Raw genomic sequence first — 24,002 nt, forward strand, 5'->3', positions numbered from 1 at the left:
TCTTAGATGCAACAACACTAAGAGGTGTTAATGTAATTCTAACAAGAGGCATCATGAGGAGCAAGGGACTCTGTTAGAGAGTTGCTGGCCAGTGGGGCAGCCATGTTTTCTTTGGAAAAAGCACAGGAATACCCTTTGGAACAATCATGTTGTGCCATTTCTAGAAAAATTAACCAACGAACTTAAACTAGCATGGGGACAAGCAACGAAGGACATCTTCACCCCAGTGTGTTTCCCCTTATCACATATACAGCACAGCAGGACAATGACCTATCCCCACAACAACATATGAATCATTATGGCTAACCTGACACAACAACCCCCCACAAAACATACTGCAACCAACCAAGCACAACCAACCAAACCTGGACCCTCCAATCTCTCACAATGCCAATAAAAACAAGTAACTATATAAATAAAGTTTTGACTGTTATTTCCATCAAGCTGTTAATATGATTAGTCAAGGAGGCATGAGATCAAGACCCTGCATAGATGCGGATGGTGTTATTCTCTGGTTGCAATTATTTCACTATTAGAGTGTTAACAGGCTCACCAAGGCTATCTCCATCCTTGTATTTTATTTACTGTAGCTCAAATTCGTGCAAAAATGAAATCATCTTCTTGTTTGTATAATTGAGATTCCATAAGCATTTTGGAAACTCAATTGGCTCACTAAACAACACCTCACTTCATGTCATAAGCAGTCATTGTTTGCCAGTTTTAACTGTCAGCTAACAAATAATCTTTTAGAACACGTAGAAAAATAATTAAGTGGCAAGAAATCAGCCATCCATAGCAGAACAACTGAACGCTATATCAATAACAGGACATTTACTTGAAACTTCAGCTCAATAGGAGTCGAATCCACAGTCCTTCAGTGCCAGACACCTCATTGATTCAAGTACCAAAAAAATCTTTAATTACCAAGTAACAAGAACTTTCAGGTGTTCAATTACTTACCAGATGGAGCCCATATAGTATCTGAGAAGCATATGGAAATTACCAGAGAAAAATGAGTACTGTTTTTATTAAAATGATACAAGAGTGTAGATCATACCAAATTCCATATGCCAATAGAACATCCCAGGAACAAGATTTTACATATCAAACACTTGGCTTCGTCAACAAAAGATCTCCGCCTATTGAAATTTGTATTCAGTTGTTGGAAGGCGCTCCTAATAAAACATTACTTCCACATTAAGGTGTATATATAATAACAGCAATTGGAAGATATATAGAATGTGAAAACCGTAAGTTTCTATTTTACTCCAGAGGCCTGCACCACATTACGGTGTTTCTCTTTAGGTTTGCTTCTAGCAAAGCATTCAATGCAAATGCACAAATGCAATCTACCCACCTTTTTCAGACAAGTAAAAGTGTTAGCATTGCATTAAAAGGCAGCATGAATGTCCTGTTTTCTGAGAGAAACTCTCTTAGATATAGATATCCATTTTTATTTTATGTTAAAAGACTTAAGGTTGTGTTTTCCCCTGTGTTGTCACCTGCTGGAGCAATTTAGCACTTGGTTTATGTTGTAATTTTCTTAGATCTGAGTTAACATCTACTGATGTTACCTTGTAATACTTCCATAATGTGAAACTTTTGTCCTGTGGTGGTTGGATGACTAGGTATAAATAAATGCATCTTGTCTATTTTTTATGATACAATAATATAATAATAATTATGGATTGAATTCAATAGTGGCTTTGCACTAGTGGAAAGCAGTTCTGTTTGCTCGTGATGAATTTTCCTATGCAGTATAGTCTACCGTACCCCCTCCCCCCCCCAAAAAAAAATCTGGTTCTGAGGGTACTCTGGAACAGTATAGAAAATGATGCCAAGTGCTGCGGTAGATAAGGAAGCTAGCAAAACCCAAAAAGTTCCACCTTGTATAAACAGAAGTGTTTCCTGCTGGCTCACTGTTGGATACAAGCCAATAGTTGTTTAGTGCTATCTGTGTACAAGGAGCTTTAGGGAATCATCAAAATTTAGACAGATCCCAACCACAAACTCAAGTCTGACAGAGAGAGGAAAGGCAAAGGATGACAGAGGTAAAGAGTAACAAGGGATGAACGTAAGCAAATGCTGTACTTAATAGGGATGAATGGACCAGCCTCAGTATTGATTTAGGAGTCAGAAATCTTAAATCACCTGGGAGTAGCACAGTCAACTGAGATGTGGAGACCTCTAGGTCCCATTGCATGCCTGGCAGTATCAGCTGAGGGGCAGGAAGCTTCAGGAAGGCCTACTGGTACTTTGGCCCTGTTTGGTCTTCTGGGATTTCAGTCAAGCTCTGAAATACGTCTTTAGAAACACCAGGCGGATCCTACAAATACATGTGCTGCAACTGGGCCCCACAGAATTTATCAGCAGTCTTGCAATTAAGGATGAAGACTTCTGGATACTAGTTGCTGGAAACCTCAGGAGGAGAGAGTGCTCTTGGGCTTAGGTCTTGCTTGAGGGTTTCCATGGGCATCTGGTGGCCACTGTGCGCACAGGATGCTGGACTAGAATTCCTGCTCCGTGATTGCAGTCATGGGATTTTTGTCTATCACATGACAGTGTATGTTTTGACTCCACAAAGTGGGAAGTGACGGACACAGGATGTTTGTGTTACTGTGTTCTGTGAAGTGGGACTATTGTCCCTTGTTCTTTTTCTCTTTGCTGTCTGATGCTAGAGAGAGAGGGAGCCATGTTGCAGTGTTCAGTGTGTGTTTATATATAAATAAAGTAGATTAGCCAAAATGCTGAGATGCTGAGGTCTGTTATGCAAGCTGTGAAGACTCTGAGGATCCCTAAGTGTGCTAGTGTCGGTTGGCATCAGTCGCTGTGATGTTCGGGCAGAAGAAAGCTTTTGAAGCTCCCGAATGTTCAAACAGGAGGGAGGCAACATGCCAGTCAGACATGTGTCTCTGCCAGGGTCCTACTCGAGTGTAGGCTGAACTCCTGACAATGAGCCACTGGCTCTTCTTATGTGTGTGTGTTTTAACACCAGGGGTTTTTTTCTGAATGCAAGTTTGTCTTTCCAGCTGCTTCTAGATCTCAACCAGTTGCACAGGCTCCCACTGCCATACTTGGCCCAGTTGGCAAATGATACATCACCAATGGTGCTTGATGGGACTAACCGAGATATGCTTCCTGGTTTTTGCCAGCCAGCTAATGAACTATGGTTGGGGCAGGGTCATTTAAAAATGTTTTGTTCATATAAATAGCTTTGGAGTTGTTGTACAAATATCTTTGGGGGAAGAGGTGCTATGTCATGCTATTGTTTGTTTTTCAGAAAATGAAATAGAGACAAATTTATACACACAAATATTGATTTATTTGCAGTCATTACTTCTATTAAAGGTAAAGGGACCCCTGACCATTAGGTCCAGTCGTGACCTACTCTGGGGTTGCGGCGCTCATCTCGCTTTATTGGCCGAGGGAGCCGGCGTACAGCTTCTGGGTCATGTGGCCAGCATGACTAAGCCACTTCTGGCGAACCAGAGCAGCGCACAGAAATGCCATTTACCTTCCCACTGGAACGGTACCTATTTATCTACTTGCACTTTGACATGCTTTTGAACTGCTAGGTTGGCAGGAGCAGGGACTGAGCAACGGGAGCTCACCCCATCGCGGGGATTTGAACTGCCGACCTTCTGATCGGCAAGTCCTGCCGTATGCTGAATTAATACTTAGACGTAGGATCAGCATTAGCTATCAAAGAACCCTAGAAAGAGTCAAAAGTGTTGAGTTCCATCCATCCCACAACACACACACTTCCTCTTGGCCCTAAATCACCCTCTTGCATAACAACCCTGCCCCTCCTGTCCCCTACTTACTTTGATGCAGCTGCCTTTACCAATTTAGGCAAGAATAGCTTGGACACCCAGCAGATGCCAAGCATCAAGCTAGCACCCAAGACAAATGTACTATTCAGTAAATCAGTGGGCTGGTTTTATGTAGAATTACAACTCATTACTTTAGAATTTTTCATTATCTTTCATTTTGCAGCAAGAAAAGACAACATTTTGAAGCTTTCTGCATACCTTTCACTTTTTAATCTTATTCATCTCTGCAGATACAGTTAACAAGATTGCAACTTTAACACACTTTTTTTTTACAGCAAAATAATGTTAAGGGGTTGCAATTAGTGCCTTTTAATACAAACAGTTTCATTTGTGAAATAGGATTTTAAGTAATAAGCCATCTGTTGTTCCCCTTTCTAATGGTTGCAACTTATTATGTATTTTTAATGGTGATCCTAATTTAGATCACACTTCATCACCGGGAAATAAATAGATATAGGACTGCTGTTTGTTTTCATCATAATTTTATGCATTAAATGCCAAATGTTTATTATCTCTTGCAATAATAACCATAACACTTCTAACATATAAATGTTGTTTCTCAAGAATTCAGAGGAAAGCTTGTCTTTATATAATGCCTTTTCAGTACCATAATCCTCTACGGAATGGAGACAAAGAGCCTCGCCACTGTAACATCTTTGTTTAAAAGGCAAGAACACATGATGACTATTACTTTTTAAGCACTTCAAACTCTTTAATACACTGAAAGAGGATGCATATTATAACACAACCCACCTGATCCTAAACCATTTTTTCTTGGAACCATATCCCATTTGTTTCAGTATAATATGGAAGATCACAACAAAGACTGGTTCATGTTAACAGGCATTTTGAATATATACACACGTAGGTATTACTTTGCCTTTACAACAGTGTTGGCTGGTGCGCATTGGAGCTGGAAAGATGGAAGGCATAGAGACCAAAAGTGGGTGGAGCCAGAGCCAATAACAGGCAGAGCCACCCTCTGATTGGTTGTAATTAAGATGTCTAGGATCTCATGAAACCAGGCAGCACCTCTACAGAAAGGAGATTTCCTGGCTCCTACACACCAGCCTCTACCACTGCGACAAGCAGCAGCAGCTTTGACAGCTCTTCCACCACTACTGCCCTGAAAGGGCCTTCTGGTTTCACACCATATATTTAAAGCACTCTTCTACAACTTTCACAGCCAGAGGTTGCCCCAAAGCATCATGGGAACTGTAGTTTGTTACGGATGCTGGGAAGTGCAGCTCTGTGGGGGTATCCTAACTCTCAGCACCCTTAAGAGACTACCATTCTTAGGATTCTTAGGGGGAAGCCATGACTCTAAAAGTGCCTGCATGGAGACTGGTTGGGGGTGATGGGAGTTGGAGCCTAACAAGTTCTGGGCTGGTTGCTGGAAACCGCAGGTTCCCTGTCCCTGAGTTATGCAGTAAAATGGAGTTCTAGCTTAACCACCCTCCTGCAAAAATAATTTCCTGCTTTGCCATATGTTGGTGGGATGGCCTGTGGCCCAAGTGAGATCCTGTTCCTCCTGCCTTTAAAAATAATGAGTATGCTGCGTTCTGAATGCTGCAGCAATGAGAAGAGGATATGCTAGGAGACTAGAAGACTAACAGGATGGGAGAAGTCATGTCTACATCACCTCCACCAAACCCCATCACTTTTAAAGGTATAACATGACATCACTTCCAGCCTCTTCTAAATATTTTGAAATAATATTAAAGCTATGGTTTTCCCAGTAGTGATGTATGGAAGTGAGAGCTGGACCATAAAGAAGGCTGATCGCCAAAGAATTGATGCTTTTGAATTATGGAGCTGGAGGAGATTCTTGAGAGTCCCATGGACTGCAAGAAGATCAAACCTCTCCATTCTGAAGGAAATCAGCCCTGAGTGCTCACTGGAAGGACAGATCCTGAAGCTGAGGCTCCAATACTTTGGCCACCTCATGAGAAGAGAAGACTCCCTGGAAAAGATCCTGATGTTGGGAAAGATGGAGGGCACAAGGAGAAGGGGACGACAGAGGACGAGATGGTTGGACAGTGTTCTCGAAGCTACCAGCATGAGTTTGACCAAACTGCGGGAGGCAGAGGAAGACAGGAGTGCCTGGCATGCTCTGGTCCAGGGGGTCACGAAGAGTTGGACACGACTAAACGACTAAACAACAACAATCACAGGGCATTAAGTCAAGGGACTAAATGTAAGCCTTGACAAAGCAAGAACAACAACAACAACAACCCTATGTTACTTGGTAGTCTTCACCTCCAAGTAATTCACTTTTTTCTTGGGATTAGGTTAGACGGGCTGATGTGCTGCCTGCTTCATTTGCATCATAAGGATGAAAATCCAGTGGAAGAGACAAGGATGTATCTTCTCCTCCAGTGACAGATAAAATGAGAAGAACACTTCAGGTGCTAAGAAATGCTGTAAACAATGCAGCTCCTAATATAGAAAGAGATCAGTAGTTGGAGATGCATCGACTTGATGTGTTTCCCCGCTATTACCTTGACTTCTACAATCAGCAGACCATCTCCAAATGATTCTTCATTCTGGCAACACACAGTGAATAAAAAGTAGCCAAGCTAAGAGCCATAAATGTGCAGGGATTGCCTACCAGAAGGAGATTACATCTTGAGGAAGCTATATTGCTGAATTTTAAAGCAGAGACATTTGTGTTTCATTACAGCCTTCTGGATATTTCTTTTTTGCCTACCTTTAAAACTGTGGGGCAAGTTCCCTATTTGTTCCAAGAAAATATTTTATTTCCAAATGAAGACTATGTGCACAAATATTGTTAGGCTCACCCCCACTTCTCCTAGCAATGAGAAGTTCTGGGGTGCTGTGCTTTCCCTGGGTTTGGTTCCCAGTAGAAAGAGGTGACTCAGAACGTAATGGCTTTTGTAATATTTACAAATATACAGGCTGAGCATAAATGGAGACAAAGCCTAAACACTCCAGCTGGCAGTCCAAGTCTGCCAGTCACACATCAGATCTCCAAGCACTTTCAGACATTCTCAGGGCCCGGGCTCAGCTTCTTATGTCTTTCTCAGTCTTAAACTAAAACTGCAGTCTGTGGTTCTTTTCAGCCAGAGACACCTTGCCCCCTCACACTGGCGAAGACACCTTCTGTACCAATTTTTAAATGCCTGCTAAAAACCTTTCTGCTCTGCCGGGCCTAGGCTGGCAATTATGAGTACATCCTCCGCAATGGTCTTTTGAAGTTTGTTTTTAACTTATTTTAAACTATTTTTGTGGGCCTATTTGTGGGTTTTATGTTATTGCGTTGTTGCAAACTGTTGTGATATATCATTATCATATGATAATGCAAATATGTAAAAATTTCGTTTGAAATATTCATATGGGAATATCATCTCTTCCAATTATCACTGCCCTTCATAGGACCCATGGAGACACATCAGCAGGACAAATGGTGACTGGTTCTCAGTGGGACTAGTAGGGCAGAAGTTGGGGGGACCAACAGTAGCTGGAGACAATGATAAGCAGATCCAACTAATTCTAGATTTGTCCTCATCCTCTTCAATGCAGGAATATGCAACTACAACATATAAACCGGGCTGAAGTCCATATCATGTTTCATAATTTTTGACCTGGCAATATATTTTGAATCATGGGGTGTGTGGGTGGGTGTGTCTGTGCTATGCAAAAATCACAATTTGGGAAAACCTGTGAAGCCAGTCAATGCCTCTGCATAGCTCCATCCTTATTTCAGGCATCGTGATATATCAGTATATTCTGAAAACCAGATATCACCCAGCCCCACCCACCACCACCCCAGGCAGTCTGTTCCAGTAACATATGAACTGGTCCTAACCCTTCATCACTTCAGCTTAGGGCTCTCCATGGTAGAGGAAGCATACCAGTTTTTCAGTTGTACTTCAATTAGTTCAACCAAAGACCGTTAGATTAGGACTATGTGATCCACAACCAGGCTACTTTCTTTGATTTAGAACAGGTGTAAAGAACCCCCAGCCCATGGGCTAATCTTGCCCCCACCCTCCCCGGAGGGTCTAAATTGGCCTGCAAGGCCATTCCCCCGAAACTGACAACATAATCATACTGCCTTTAGCAAGAATAAATCCATTTAAAATCAGCACTTTCCAATTTCAAAAGGTAGTGAATCTGGTTATTTTCACTCCTGGTTTGATAGCCACAGAAATGTCATACAATGGAGGGTTAAAATTCTTCTCAAGGAATCCTCAGCTGAAGATGCTAAAAAACTTCACATTAGGAACTACTGAAATGCAGAAGATCAGTGACCTAGTTGTTCTGCTATTCGTGTTATCAATACAATTGACACTAATACATATCATTTGTAAGCCTCGTCTCCTTCTTCGAATCAATAGGAGCAGCCAATTTGAACCCATCAATGCACTAGCCTTTGTAACAGTAGTTCACTGAGTCCTCTGATAATAGTCTGGCAATGTGTGTTCTTCATAACTACCAGCATTTACTGAATGTTCCTGGTGCTCAAAAAAAGGAGAGACCTGAAAATAAACTGCATTTCATTCTGTGCTATACAGAAAGGAAATAAAAATGCATCTCCATTATGAATAGCATTCCCCGACACTTTCGTCTCAGTCCACATTTATTAAGGGCTTTATATAAATATTCTTAAATTATTGCAAGGTCATTTTAAAATACTAGTTGCATAGACAGTTTTCCTGGGTCTTTCCTAAGACTTTTCTTGATTCTGCTATATATTTCTGAATCTGATTTTTCCACTACCAGATATTGCTCATGCACTTTGAAATTCTGCTTTGAAAGTGCCACTATCATATTGTTTGCTTGTCAAACAGCTTTAATGGCTAGACAATGATATTAGGCATGGTACCAAAATGATGGATGGGTAGCTTATTCCCACCTGCTGCTTTTCTTACTCGGTACAGATGCCAATTTATATAATGTAGCTGATTCCCACTAGCAAATCAGAAGAATTACTAAGCCACAACAGTGAGAGATCAGTGCCTAGCTCTTTTTTTGTAGACAAACAATTCTGCGGAATGCATATTTCCTTATTTATTTATTTATTTATTTATTTATTTATTTAAAAAAATTAATAAGTGAGGGCCTTCAGACTTGGAAGAGGAGGGAAGAAGGAGAATAGAATAAGAGACTGTTTGATTACCCTCCGATCTAAAGAAGAGAGAGATAAAATTTTGGGCTGGCATTACGAGAAGACTTTGGTAATACAACAGTCAAGAGTGGAAATATTTAAAGATATCCCAAAACATCTTCTGGACCTTAGGTCCAATTTTGGTTGCGCTGCTGAGAAGGAACAAAATCATCTTCAGGTGGGAATTTCCTCAAGGTCTATCCTTCAGCTTTAAAGGAAGGAAAATAAAAATAAGATCAGTAGAAGATAAAATAAAGTTTCTGTTTAAATACAAAGAAGATCTGCAGAAGGGAAGTGGAAAAGAGCCAACAGTATTGGACAGAAGATCACCAGATAGAGGGTCAGAGCAAAGAGCATTGGAGAGAAGATCACCAGACAGGGAAACGTTGGACATATCGACATTATCCTTTGGATTGGACCCCCCAGTGAATGTGCCAACACCACTACCAACAGAAGAGGAGCAAGCTTTGGGGGCAGTTGGGGGGGTACAAAAGTAACCACATGATGGCGCTGCAGGTCTTGAGTTGGAATGTGAATGGACTGAACTCCCCTGTAAAAAAGGCGGAGAGTATTTCATTTATTGAAAAAAGAGCATTTGGACTTGATTTGTTTACAAGAAACACATGTGACAAGGCTACACAGGAAGTTATTGAATAATAAAAGATTAGGCCAAGAATTTATTTCATCGGATAAAGTAAAAAAAAGAGGAGTGGTCCTCTACGCAAAGGAGAGCCTATCACCAAAATTTTTATTTAAAGATGATCAAGGAAGATTCGTTGCAATTGAAATTCAAACGCCAGAAGAAAAATTCTTGATAGTAGGTATTTATGCACCAAATGAAGGAAAATCGGAATTTTTTAAGAAGTTACATGAGATTCTGATGGACTATATGGATTACAATATGATTTTGATGGGAGATATGAATGGTGTGGTATCTACAAATATGGACAAGGCACAGAGACAGGTAGTCACTGACTGGCAGAATCCGAGACCAGGGAGAAGAGTCGGTGGAAGAAGATTGGAAAAAATTCAAAGTATATTTACAGAAATATTGTAAAATTAATGAATGTTAGAAGGATGCTGGAATGAAGTTACATGGTTTTAGCAGAAATGTTATAAAGAACTAAGTTAAGATAGATTGTTAATGGGCCAAAGTGTAAAATTTAAGGTCAGATTGTGTTAAGATAAATTATAGAACAAAAATTGAGAAAGATGGAAAGGATTTGCTGAAATAGCTAATTGAACAAGAATACAAAAAAGGGGGGTGTGAGAAGGTCGATGATACAAGTAAATGAAAGGTAGAGATATAGAGATATTGGATGTGTTTTTTAAATGTTTTTGCTTTTCTTGTTGTTTTGCTGTATTTTTTTTTTGTTTTTTCTCTTTATTTTTGATGTATTGTGAACTTTTTACTGTTTCTTTCTTCTTTTTTCTGTAACTATTAAACTTTTAATAAATATCTTTTTTAAAAAAAAATTAAGAAGTGTCCTGATGGATGAGACCAAAAGTTGATCTAGTCTAGTGCCATGTTCCCCCAATGGCCAAATATCTGCCTATGGCAGCGGTTCTCAACCCGTGGATCCCTAGATGTTGTTGGACTACAACTCCCATCATCCCTGAGCTTTGGCCTTGCTAGCTAGGGGTGATGAGAGTTGTAGTTCAACAACATCTGGGGACCCACAGGTTGAGAAAGGCTGGTCTATGGGAAGCCAACATTTAGGAAATAAGCCCACAGTATTTTCCTACTTAGGCTCCCCAGCAACTGATATTCAGAGGTAATATATAGCCATCATGCCTACTAGTCATTGATAGCCTAATCTTCCATATATTTGTTTAATCATCCTTTAGAGATGCTGAAAGTTAGCAGCTATCACTATCATATGGTAGCAAGTGTCATAGCTTAACAATATGCTATGTGAAGACATACTTCTCTTTTGTCGGTCCTGGATCTCCTACAATTCAGCTTCATTGGACTCTAGATTAATGGACTATTCTGATATGCTTTACACAGGGCTACCCTTGAAAATGGTCTGAAGGTTGTAACTGATGTGAAATGCAGTAGCCAAGATGAGAATTTAAAAATGTGACTTCCATTTTGAAAGAATAGCGCAGGTGGCCAATTATCTTCTGAGCTGGATTAGTGGTGCTTTTGGTAACATACAAAGCTCTGGATCAGGCACAGGCAAACTCCAGCCCTCCAGATGTTTGGGACTACAATTCCCACCATCCCTGACCACTGGTCCTGTTAGCTAGGGGTGATGGGAATTGTAGTCCCAAACATCCTCCCATGCCAACCTGCCTGCGCATTATGCACAACAGAGGAGGCTTTGCACATTCACCTGTCACCGAATGAGCTATGCGGTACATGGTGTGCATGGAAAAGTGACATCTGTGGTGACCTCGTCCCTATAAACTTCCCCTCTGAAATACATCATGAACCAACACCATTATCATTCCAGCTACGACACTTTGCCCAGGCTTTTAGGTGGGATCAAGTTTAGTGCTGGCTGGTAGAATCTTGTTACATTCAGATTCCCCTGCCATGGTACATTTTCACTGATGGTAAAATTGTTGTTTGCTTTAGGTTTTGAAATATTGTTAAGTATGGTTTGAACACAAATGTATTCCCACCCATAAAATAGTGCATAAACTTAAACTGTATCAGGGCACTGTGGGGATGCCAGTGGGGGGGGGGGGGAAATGGTAGATGAAGTAAAAGTGAAACCCCAGAGGTCCTGCTTTCCATCTGTTGTCCAGTGTCCAGGATCTGCTCTACACAGGATGAATCCAGGTGGAAAAGGTTTATGTGCACAATATTTTGACCAAAGAATTTGACCGGCAGATTTGTGGTAGAGGACAACAGTGTTCCCATGAGTTTATAGAAGAAAGAGCTGATAAGCTAGTTACCATGAACAGGAAGATAACCAGGTTTGTGCATTTTCTGCAATGAAGCAAGCCACATTACACCACCAACCTCGTTTTTAGCTTGCCCCACATTGGGCCAATCTATGGGCCCATCACTTCCTGGCAAATAGAAGGGGAAGAAATGGAGGCAGTGAGAGATTTTACTTTCTTGGGCTCCATGATCACTGCAGATGGTAACAGCAGTCACAAAATTAAAAGACGCCTGCTTCTTGGGAGAAAAGCAGTGACAAACCTAGACAGCATCTTAAAAAGCAGAGACATTACCTTGCCAACAAAGGTCTGTATAGTTAAAGCTATGGTTATCCCAGTAGTGATGTATGGAAGTGAGAGCTGGACCATAAAGAAGGCTGATCACCGAAGAATTGATGCTTTTGAATTATGGTGCTGGAGGAGACTCTTGAGAGTCCCATGGACTGCAAAAAGATCAAACCTATCCATTCTTAAGGAAATCAGCCCTGAGTGCTCACTGGAAGGACAGATCCTGAAGCTGAGGCTCCAATACTTTGTCCACCTCATGAGAAGAGAAGACTCTCTGGAAAAGACCCTGATGTTGGGAAAGATGGCGGGCACAAGGAGAAGGGGACGACAGAGGACGAGATGGTTGGACAGTGTTCTCGAAGCTACCAGCATGAGTTTGACCAAACTGCGGGAGACGGTGGAAGACATGAGTGCCTGGCATGCTCTGGTCCATGGGGTCATGAAGAATCGGACACAACTAAACGACTAAACAACAACAACATGGCTAAAATTGCCCTTAAAATAGTGACACTGCCCTAGATAGTTGTTTCCATACATCTTGAAACAAATGCCATATTTATTTGTAGAGATGCACAAAGATTTGCATCTGTTCCTATTTTACACCAGTTGGCCCACGTATTCTCCTCTCTCGTACAATTGAGTTCAGCGGCTTCCTCAGAAAAGATATAGCCCATTGAGCTAAAGAAGACTTGATAATGAAACCATTTGTGTACACACCATTAGCCATACAGACGTTAATAGCTCTTTTGGCATCATTATATATATAATGAAAAAGTTGATGCCTTGTAATCTTATGGAATTTTCTTTAACATAGATGGCAGCTGTATGTCTGCTTTCCACAATTATTTCTCAACAGTTGTTCATTTGCTGTAAATCTAGTCTTAGAAAAATAAAATAAAATATGGAATCGTGTGAAGTATATAAATTGCCTATCATCTGTCTTCGTTCCTGAGTCCTGAGTTGTGGCTTTGCAGCACAGATGCACAAAGAAGAAGAAACAATGACGGTCAAAGCAAATGACAGAAATTGTGTTGTTTGTGAGAGCTTGTCTACATCCTCCGAAAACAATTTTGTGGAATGGCTTTCTGAAGTTGGGGCATCACATTTTTTATGGTCCCCTCCCCACATTAAAAACGAGCACCATTTACTTAGAAAATGAACATACCAGGTTAGGATGGCTTGGCCCAAACCTTTCACTGCAAGATTCTAGTTTTCTACAACCAAGGGGGGGGGATAATATTATCTTCTTACATATTTTCTATCCTTCCTCTAAAGATCTCAGAGCTGTACACACATAGGATTGTCTCCATTTTATGCTCACTGTGTGCTTTCCTCTGTCCTCCATACTACACCTACTCTGGCTCTCAGTCCTGTGCCCATCTTTATCACTTCCTAAAGCATACCATCAGAAGAGAGCTATTTTTTTCTTTAAATTTATCTATTCTGCCTTCTCGTTCACTCACAGTGTCCTGTGGCAGCTTACATTACTATTGCATCATTAATCATCACATGATTTTTCCAAACGTGTAAACAGGCTCTGAGTAACGTTTTATTTTAAGAGGAAAAACAGCACCCCGGGCCTATCCATCACTGGAGCATAAATGTTGCATTTGCTTATGCAGGCTCATGGCCTCAGTTAAGCCATGCAAATAGCATAGACCATCTACCTGGGTACTTTCCTCTAGCCTTCACCTGACCTTTCCCCATGCCAATCCACCTCACCAACTGAGGAGGCTCTTATTCAGGTTTTTGCCTTTCAGGTTCATATTTTAAAAGTACTGGTTTGAACAATCTGATTCAGAACTATTATTGCTTCTTGTAGTGTTAGAAAACAGTTTTTCACGGCTACTGAAACATTAGGTGGTTAGAAAAATGTAGAAGGAAAAGGGGTGGGGGCTTTCTTTTCCTAACAAACTCCCTTGAAAAATCAAATGGCTAATTCCAGTGCTATTTTTCTAGAAAAAGAGGTGCTGGAACTCACCATGAACACCTCCCTTGTTCTCTTATAATGGCAATGGCACCCACCTATGAGGTGCTGGAACTGAGTTCCAGTGAGTTCCAGCTGGAAAAAAGTCCAACCTATTTCTCACTTCATTAATGGTAACTGTAGGAATTTCCTCATTGCAAAGACACCGTTCCTCCCTTTGTGCATTAAGTAATCATGACACCATGACTGCATTCCTGTTATTTCAGAGATTTTCCTCTCACTAAGAGACTGCTCCGTATTCAAGTGTTTGTTCCTTGGACCTCAAATTTTAAATTAATGCCATGCAGAGTTCAAACGTGTAGCTGCCTAGGAGATGTTTCGGTCCTGGTGATTAGCATATGTTCCCTATATAAACATCACCCTTTTGTGCCATGTTTTTTTTTCTAATCATGAGAAATTTTAATTAGAGCTTCTAATGGCCCACTCCATAAGATTATTGATATTGAAGTGAATGAACTGGGAAATGTATTCCTAGGAAAGCAACAGAGTAAAATACAGATCAGTGGACTAGGCCACTGGAAGTACATCTCAAAGAAGTATTATGTGTGCTCAGCTTTAAGCTTCCATCTGTACTTACCCTGGCAAGAAAGGAAACCTTATATATAGACTTCAATGCATGCTGAGATGTTGTAATGTTCTAGGTGGCCTGCTTTACAGAGGTCTGTGTCGGGTCGGCCGGGGGCTAGGATGACCCCAGGCATACAACAGGAACGATTCCAGCTGTCTCTCCCATCAGCATGCAGTGTGCAGCTCTAGGGAGTTCCAAACCATATTCCCCGACATTTATAATGACTCATATCTTGGAGACACTGAGCACATATTCAGAGTCCAGCAGAGATAAACGCAGTCAGAGCTAGGCTGGGGTTGTGAACTCTAAAACTACTTTCTTAAGCATAAGGCAGAACAAAAGAAAACATGTCTGTTCTCTCTCGTCTTTCTCAGAGAGAAGTCAGAAGTGAAAGCAGAAACAAATGGAAACAGAGTACAGTAAACATCTGCTCCCGTGATTCCAACAATCGGTGCTGGAATGCTTAACATAGACATGTGATGAACCAATCCTACACAATATCTGCACAGTGAGAGGAATAGAAATCTAACATCCTCCCCCTTTCTATGTATCACTGGGCAGTATGTTAGTGTGTATCTGAAGAAGTGTGCATGCACACGAATGCTCATACCAAGAACTAACTTAGTTGGTCTTTAAGGTGCTACTGGAAGGAATTTATTTTTATTTTTAGTATAACCACAGTTTCTGTACATAGGCACTGTGTCGTTCCCTGGGAACGACCTTGGATAACAAATCAGCAGGAATCTAAGTTCCTGGCATATAGGACACCGTTACGAGTCCATTCTGAACACATTCCCTTGCACGTCGTGATTTCAACTGCAAGTACTTTGTGCTTTGCTTACAACTCTCAGAAGTTAGCAAAGACAAACATGGGGGCTATTTGAATGGCTTTCAGAGAGCAGGCCTCTGTTTAAAGGTGTTCTCTATTTGAAGAGCTCTCTGGTTCAAGTTTAATGATAAAGAACCTCAAGAAGGATGAAGAACTACAAGGGGGATAAAGAATCATAAGAAGAACCATGGAGAACCATAAGAAGAGAGAGCAGGGGCCTTGAAGCTGCCCATCTACAGTACTTGAACAGCCAGCACACAAGTACTGGGACTTGTTGACTTATTCATAAATAACCTGCAGTTAGTCATGAGCAGTCAGGGAGCCAAGTTTGTTGAAGACACCCAACTAACTGCTCAAGGTGGTATGAAAGGAAAGGAATAGCACAGAGCTTGTGTTGTCCTCCTCTGCCCCACTGCCAGTCATTTGTAAATGGGCCTTGCCCAGATAAAACATCTGTGAGGACTCAAAAGGGCATCAGAAGAGTATTGATGAGATTCCCAACAGCTCTTTGGAACGACAAGGTCCAGAGGAATGTTAAGGAGAAAATGCTTTTTTTCAATTACAGTTGAGAAAATACAGCAAGCCGGGGCCTCTGTTACGTAGCCTTTGCAAGGCACACCCATTCCAAAAGTGATTGCTTCAGAGATAATCCAACGAAGCTCTTAATTAAAATCTTATTGATGTATTGCATCTATGGAGATAATTAAATACAACTTCAGGTTTTGCATACAAACACATATTTATCTTGCCAGGGAAATAATTGAAAAGAAAGCACTTGATAGATCAGCCATCGTGGAGATGTTTGTGTCAGAGGAGCTTGCTGTTTGTATAAAGCAGCAATTAACAGGGAAAGCTTGCAAAACTTTCTTTTAATTGACCAAATGACAAAATTTAGTCAAACATTTGTTTCCTTAAGCCAGATATTTGAGGTTTTAAAAAACCTGACAGCAGCACCCAGTGCTCAGGTTGCCCGATCTCCAGGTTTGACTTGAAGTTTCCAGGTTTGTTGGGTCACGAGCCAGCTGCAAATTATTGCATAGACTCTAGGGGGAGTCTGCCCTCCTCCACTCTGTGAATTAACCTCAGGCTCTGCAAATTATTGCACAGACTCTCCAGAGGGTTTGTCCTCCTTTCTTTCTTTCTTTCTTTCTTTCTTTCTTTCTTTCTCTCTCTCTCTCTCCCTCCCTCCCTCCCTCCCTCCTGGAGGCAGAAGAAAAGCCTGGACTGGAAAATTCTCAGTCCCATTCCAGCCTTCCCCCCCCCTTCTGCCTCCATGGCAATCCCCAACCCCCCAACTCCCACATGAATTAATCCCCTTGGGAACCCAAGGAATAGGCATAATAAACCACACTGGATATCTAAAAGAATAGTGCAATGGAAGGGGGACAAGTGAGGATCCTTGCAATTTTTACTTTGGTAGACTACAACACCCATCACATCCAGTGCCTTGAACACAGAGCTTCAACTGGATGGAAGGACACCTCCTTTAGCTAAAGTTTTTATCTGAATTTCCAACTAGTGACATATTTGCTCATTTGTTAAACTTCCTGTTGTTTCATTTGAATGATATGATTTCAGCGACTGTGGTTATTGCTTAATATGTCATGTTTAGCATCACTGGGCCCTGCACCCATGAGATCACCTTGATTCACCCCTAGGTCTCAAAGTTTGGGCTCCTTAGAGGAACAGTGGGATATAAAAGTGGGGGGGGGGGTTCATCCCCAGCTTTTTTAAAACTACCCTCACTTATAATTTGTTTCATTGTTTGAAATTACAGGTACTAAATGAACACAGAAGATATATAATATTATTCAAACAACCATTATATGATATTGTTAAAGTGTTGCATCTCACTAAACATTAAAAAAAGGTAAAGGTAAAGGACCCCTGACAGACGACTCTGGGATTGCAGCGCTCATCTTGCTTTACAGGCCCAGGGAGCCGGTGTTTGTCTACAGACAGTTTTTCCGGGTCATGTGGCCAGAATGACTATGCCACTTCTGGCACACGGAACACTGAAACCAGAGCAGTGCATGGAAACGCCATTTACCTTCCCACCAGAGCGGTACCTATTTATCTAGTTGCACCTTTTTTGGGTGTGCTTTCGAACTGCTAGGTTGGCAGGAGCTGGGACCAAGCAACAAGAGTTCACCCCGTTGCGGGGATTCAAACCACTGACCTTCTGATCGGCAAGTCCAAGAGGCTCAGTGATTTAGACCACTTTCTGTCACTAAACATTAGCAGCTTTTAAAAAGGGCAAAAATGAAATTTCATAAACATTTCAAATTTGAAAACATTTCAAGTTCTACATTGCAAACCTTGCAATCAGATTCTTATGTCCAATTCCATACTTCCCTACTATGTTTCATAGATTAGGACTGCAGATTACTCAGCTCCACAGAAATTGATTTTTACACATTGCTACATATTACAAGGGTGAAAAATTAATACATTCGTCTGCTTCTGTTGAGCCTCATCAATGTAGAAAAGTTACGTTTAAATATAATTATGGATCCCATTGCAGTTCTTTTGTACATTTACAAGATATTCAGAACTCCTTAAATATATGTTGACTGTTTGGTATCTTGGTTAATTAAGCTATTTCATTTCCACTAACTTGGTTTAAAAATATATATTTATCTAATGTAGGATAACTACAGCTTGGATGTTGAATCCCTGTTTGCAGTCATCTGGATTAGTAGGAGAAGAAATCAACAAGGTAGAGGTGTAATTAATTCTAATAAAGTTATTTGTTGTCTTTAGAGTTATTTGTTAGCATGAGCCAATGCACCGACATTAGTAAAGCCAAGGGTAATTTATATTGTCAGGACACTCAATAGAAAAACAGGCTGCAAGGTATCCTGTTCCACTAAGTTGAAAAAAAATGTGTTTGGCTACATATTGACAGGTTTAAGGTTGCGTGAATTTTACAGATAATAAAGGAGGCAACATTTGGTGCTAGAAGTTGAGTGTCCCCATCAGAGGTACAACCCCGAGCATAATGAAAAAGTTCTTGAAAACGAATCCTCTGAATTAATGTATTCAGCCAATGTATTAGGAAAACATTTTCAAAATATTACATATAATCACTAATTGCTGACTAGCCAAACGAAGAAGTTGAACCCTTCAGGAATCCAGAAACATTATGACAGTCTACTGATTTCTCTAAAATGCGTAATTGAACGACAGACCACTCTTTCATCATGTAACACATTTCTCATCTCAAGCAAAAGTCCAGTCCAAAAACCCCATTTGCATTAGGCTGTGAATATGCAAACTAAATGACCCCATATGAATTTACAGTGGTGCCTCGCAAGACGAAATTAATTCGTTCCGCAAGTCTCTTCGTCTTGCGGTTTTTTCGTCTTGCGATGCATGGTTTCCCATAGGAATGCATTGAAAATCAATTAATGCGTTCCTAGGGAAACCGCCTTCAGACCAGGTCCGGGGACAGTCTGTCCCTGGACCTCTTCTGAAGGCTGGGGGGGGACAAGGGCTTTTCTTCCCACCCCCAGCATTTTAAAAAAAACCCGGGACAGCGGAGGACTTCTCCGCTGTCCGGGGCGATTTAAAAGCCCCTGGGAAGGCAGGCAGGGGGGACAAAGACTTTTGCCCCCCGCCAGCCTTCAGAAGAGGTCCTGGACCTCTTCTGAAGGTGGGCGGGGGGCGAAAGTCTTTGCTCCCCCCCCCCCGCCTGCCTTCAAAAGCCCTCCAGGACAGGCAGGCAGGGGGGAGCAAAGACTTTCGCCCCCCGCCCGCCTTCAGAAGGTGTCCCCTGCCCCCCGCCCGGCTTCGGAGCACCGGGAGAAGCGATCTCCCCGCAGCCCCTTGCTTCAAAAGAGGTCCGGGGGCAGTGCAAAGAGCTTCCCGCTGCCCCCGGACCTCTTTTGAAGCAAGGGGCTGCGGGGAGATCGCTTCTCCCCACAGCCCCTTGCTTCAAAAGAGGTCCGGGGGCAGCGGGAAGCGCTTCCCGCTGTCCCTGGACCTGGGGCTGCGGGGAGAAGATCGCTTCTCCCCGCCGCCCCTTGCTTCAAAAGAGAAGACCCGCTGTCCCCGGGGCAAGCTTCGTTTTGCGAAGCAAGCCCATAGGGAAATTCGTCTTGCGAGGCAACTCGAAAACGAAAAAACCTTTCATTTTGCGAGTTTTTCGTCTCGCGAGGCGTTCGTCTTGCGGGGTACCACTGTATGGGGAAAACTTGTCTAGCTCAAGGCACACCTCTATATAAGGCAGATGTCCCCAAACATGGTGCCTTCAAGGTGCAATGGATTACAACTCCCATTAGCCCCAGCCAGCAGGGCAAGGTTCAGGAAGATGGGAGGTATAGTGTGAAACATTTCAGTGGTACCAGGGTTGGAGAAAGCTGATGCAATAAGTGGCATGGATTTTACAGGAAACACATGGAGGTGTCAGCAAGTGTCAGCAAGAGGAGCAGGGAGCCAGAAAGAAGACAAAAGTCCCAATCAGGAAGTGCAACAACGTCAACAATTTGGGAACTAAGCACAGGCCAGGAAATAGGGTTAGCTCTTCTGGATTGCATGATCTCATGATTTTGGAGATCCTTGTCCACGGAGTCCGCATTTTGGCTTGAATTTATAGTGCATTGGCTCTCCTGGTGCAGCCAGTAGCAGGAAATTAGGGTCTGACCCACAGTCTCTTTCTTGGAGCCCTCTGGTGCTTGTAAATGCCAGGGAAACCCATCCCCTTTGCTGTCTCACAGCACAACCAATAGTAGGGGCCTGGGACATACCATATTGGCACGAATATAAGCTGCACCCAATATAAGCCGCATCTTTGAAATGGGGGGGGGGAGAAAAAAATACCCAAATATAAGCTGCTCCATTCCTTGCTGCTCCTGACTACATACTGGGGGGCAGGAGCCACACTGTGTTGCTGGTGGCCTTCCCCCTTCCTAGCTCTCTCCCCAGCCTTGGAGGAGAGGGTGGGGATTACGTGTGGGGCAGGTGCTCCTTTCCCACGATCCTGGCACTGTTTGCCCTGTGCCCCTGGCTGCATACCGTAAGGTCATGCATATAAGCCGCACTTTAACTTTTCATGGTCAGAATTGGGGGGGGGGAGTGAGGCTTATATTCAAGCCAATATGGTATGTGGTTGGAAGAAGTTGCAAGATAATAGCTGGGGGTGGCAGTGGCTCCTATCATCATAATCTCTGGCTGTATAAAAGAGGCCCGATTCAAGGAGAGAGCTTGACTGGCATCAGAAGAGCAAGGAACAGCAAAGGCCACAGCAGCAAAAATGACAACACTGGCATCACTAGCAAGCTCTTTTGCTAGTGGGTGGGTGCTGTTTCCAAAACCACCAACTTCCTGCTTCAACAAGATCCCCAACAGCAGGTGAAGAAACACCACCAGACCTTGGGAGAACCTTGTGCTGTATCCATGGAAGTTGATCCATTAGGGCAAGCGAGGTGCTGTCACACCAACTTCGGTCTGCCTTCAGCCAGCCCCCACCTCATTATTTCATACCCCTCAACTATCCCAGGAAAACCTCCTCATTTTTTGAACAACAGCAAGGTGGCCATTTTGGGCGCCATGAGCTCACCCTGAAAAAAAGCCATGTGGGTCACGTGACTCACCCGGGAACGTAGCCCAAAGAGGTTTGTCCCAGTTTTTGGCCTGGATACATTGGAGGGTATGTACTTCCTTACTTACAACCAGCCAAGAGGGTCTGATCAACCACCACTGCCTCTCTAGAAGTAAACTTATGGGACTGAAAGGAGAGCTCCACATCCCTTGCAGTATCTTTCAGGCTTCGTGGCTTGCTTAATTGCACTAAAGAACGTGAGACAAATGTTCTCTGAACCAGTGTGACAGATCTGCTGCCTTCTTGCAGAGAGCCGGTGAGTGCTTTGCGGCAATTTGTATGTAATAGCTTTGCGGTGCCCGTTTCTGTAAGTGGGGTTCTCTAACGAATCTTTGTTTCCCAGCCCTCTCAGGTTTTAAAGTCCCATCTTGAAGCATCTGCAAGAGTTTTATGTAGAGAAAAAGAGGGGCCTGGTCTACCTGCCCAGATCCACTGTGGGAACTGCTAAAATAAATGGCTTGCTTGTTTTCAAAGATTACTCCGAGCAGTCCTCCTAGCCTCCATCAAGCAAGGTCTTCCAGCATGCAGGGATAATGTGGAAATTTGTTTTCAAGAAAAAAGCTTATCCCGTCGAGTGCTCCGTTTATTCTGCTCTTGCAATTTTCTTTAATGTCTCTGGCAAACAACAAGTACAATGATAATCTTTTTTTCCCCTCCACCACAGGATTGTGGGGTTTCTTTTTGTTGTTGTTTTTACACAAAGAAAAGTTCAAACTCTAAATGACGTACTATTGGTATTTTTACACTATACAGATTTATAGGGATGTTAGTCCTTGGGAGACCAACAGGGAAGGAGAGGATTTATATTCTTTACTAGAATAGTTGTTGGTGGGGAGAAATGGTACAGAGAGACCTTCGGGGAGAAAACAGCTCATTGAGCAATTGCTTCAGGCAGTGTTTTAAATAAAATCAATTCCGGATATAACACCACTGCCATTTTCGTAAAACAAATAATGAACCTAGATTCCATTTGTTTATATTAGGAGCTCATTTCCACATGCTGGGCCTAGTAAAGCTATTGCCCCCCTCTTGAACCTTTGGCGGGCAAATGGAACTTATTCTCAGAATCAATAAAGCCCAAAAGGCAAGGAGGTTTGGAAAGTTATTGTCAAGACTGTGTGGTCACTTATCTGCCATTTGTATTTGACTTCCCGTTCTGTGTGTGTTTGTTTTTCATTCTAGTCGTTTGCAGACTCCTGGGGAGTAAAAATGTGTAGGGAAAAAACATCCAGGTAAGCATATGGTTCGGGATGATAATATGTGACTTGTTTAGGATGTTGATGCTCTTGGAAACTTCAGGTATGGTCTGGGTAAGAAAGAGCAAAACGAAAAACTCCAAACACAATTCTCTTCCAAATCCTCTATTTCTTTTTTTGTCTAGTACTCGTTCCTTAATCTGCAGAAATGTTTTTGTTATCTCAATTGTTAATGATATTTAGAGCCTCATGTCTAATGAGTCTGCAATTAATCCCAAGCATATTGTGTGCGGTGCTTAGCTTTCTTTTAAAAACAAAAACCACATTTCTACGGCTCTTCTGTATTAATATTTGATAAACCTCAGGCTTAGCTATAAAACAGAAGATCTAACTCCAGTCTGCTTTTCTCCAAATCCGTTGAGGCTTTCCTCTTAATCACAACATTCTAGTGCCTTTGGTATCTTCAGTTCTTTAAAGCAAAAAAGATGTGAAGGTAAAAGGTAACAATAAAGATCCCATTTACTCTTTGCCTACCATCATATGGGTACTACTACTTCTGATATCATATGTAGCTGGGCATCTTTCCAAAACCTGATTATGAGCTGACTTAAAAGTAAGGGTCACACTACACATGATGTTCGCCACAAAGCTCTACCCTTACGTTTCGGGTTGTTGTTTCCGACAGCTAGTTCAGGGGGACGGAGATTCGGATTGCCAGCAAACGTCCCATTGAAACAAAAGTGTGCTGAACAGAAAGTTTTGTAAAGGTAGATTGAGCTGTAAGTGGCTTAAGTTCTGAAGTAATAACATGACAGCCCAGCTCATTCCACCAATCGGATCACATAACTTGTCATTCTCTTGTCCCATCGGTATTCATTTATTCCTTGAGCACTGTTGTTTACCTGTGAGATGGACTGTGAAATGGACTATGTTGTAAAGTTGAGAGGTAGTGTCATGCAAGTATGGCTGCAAATGTCACTCGATACTGTAGCTGTTGAATTTCCCATAATTTGGTGGATCTTAAGAGTGGTGATATTTTTAACATTTACAAGAACTATATATCAGTGGAGAGGAAGCCATGGAAGCCACAAGCTACAGAAGATGAGGTTGCAGATTGGAAACACCATAATTATGGGGACCAATATCCTACCCAGAAGCACGAAGAGACATTGCATTAGGTGCTATCAGCATCTAAGCAAATTCCTTGCTTTTTATTTAGCTCTTATACAATGTATTTAGCCATGGCTCATCACATACATTCTCAGTCTGGATATTTTATTCATCACCATCTGTTTGGAAACATCACTAACCCTCATTATTTGAACGTTTGATTCCAACCCCATTTTCCAAATCATCTGATTACCTGCATTCACTGTGTGCCCTCAATGTAACTCTGTAAAAATGCAAACCTATGTGAATAGAGCTCTGCTTTGCCTGAACTTGAGCTTATTGGAATGTTGTGATGTCCCCCAGGCCATTCACAGCAATGAAGTCACAATAAAAGCATATTATTGTGTTTGCTGCAGAACAGGCTTTATTTTATATATATATGCATATATGTGCTCTGAGGAGGAAGTGCTATTGCTAAGCCCAGAATTGAGGCGCTGGGGAGATTGAGGAAAATTTCCCCCATATCATTCTGTCAGATATATGTAAGGTTAACCACATTAAGG

General features: G+C 42.0%; 1 long non-coding RNA gene across 7 annotated transcripts in view; it reads right to left on the minus strand.

The window, feature by feature from the left end:
• LOC309540934 overlaps nucleotides 1-24,002 on the minus strand; it is a 166,953-nt gene that overhangs the window by 100,821 nt on the left and 42,130 nt on the right. The gene's annotated exons all lie outside the window — the stretch shown is intronic.

Source organism: Podarcis vaucheri (genome assembly GCF_965113315.1).
Source record: "Podarcis vaucheri genome assembly, chromosome: 9".
Taxonomy (NCBI): Eukaryota; Metazoa; Chordata; class Lepidosauria; order Squamata; family Lacertidae; genus Podarcis; species Podarcis vaucheri.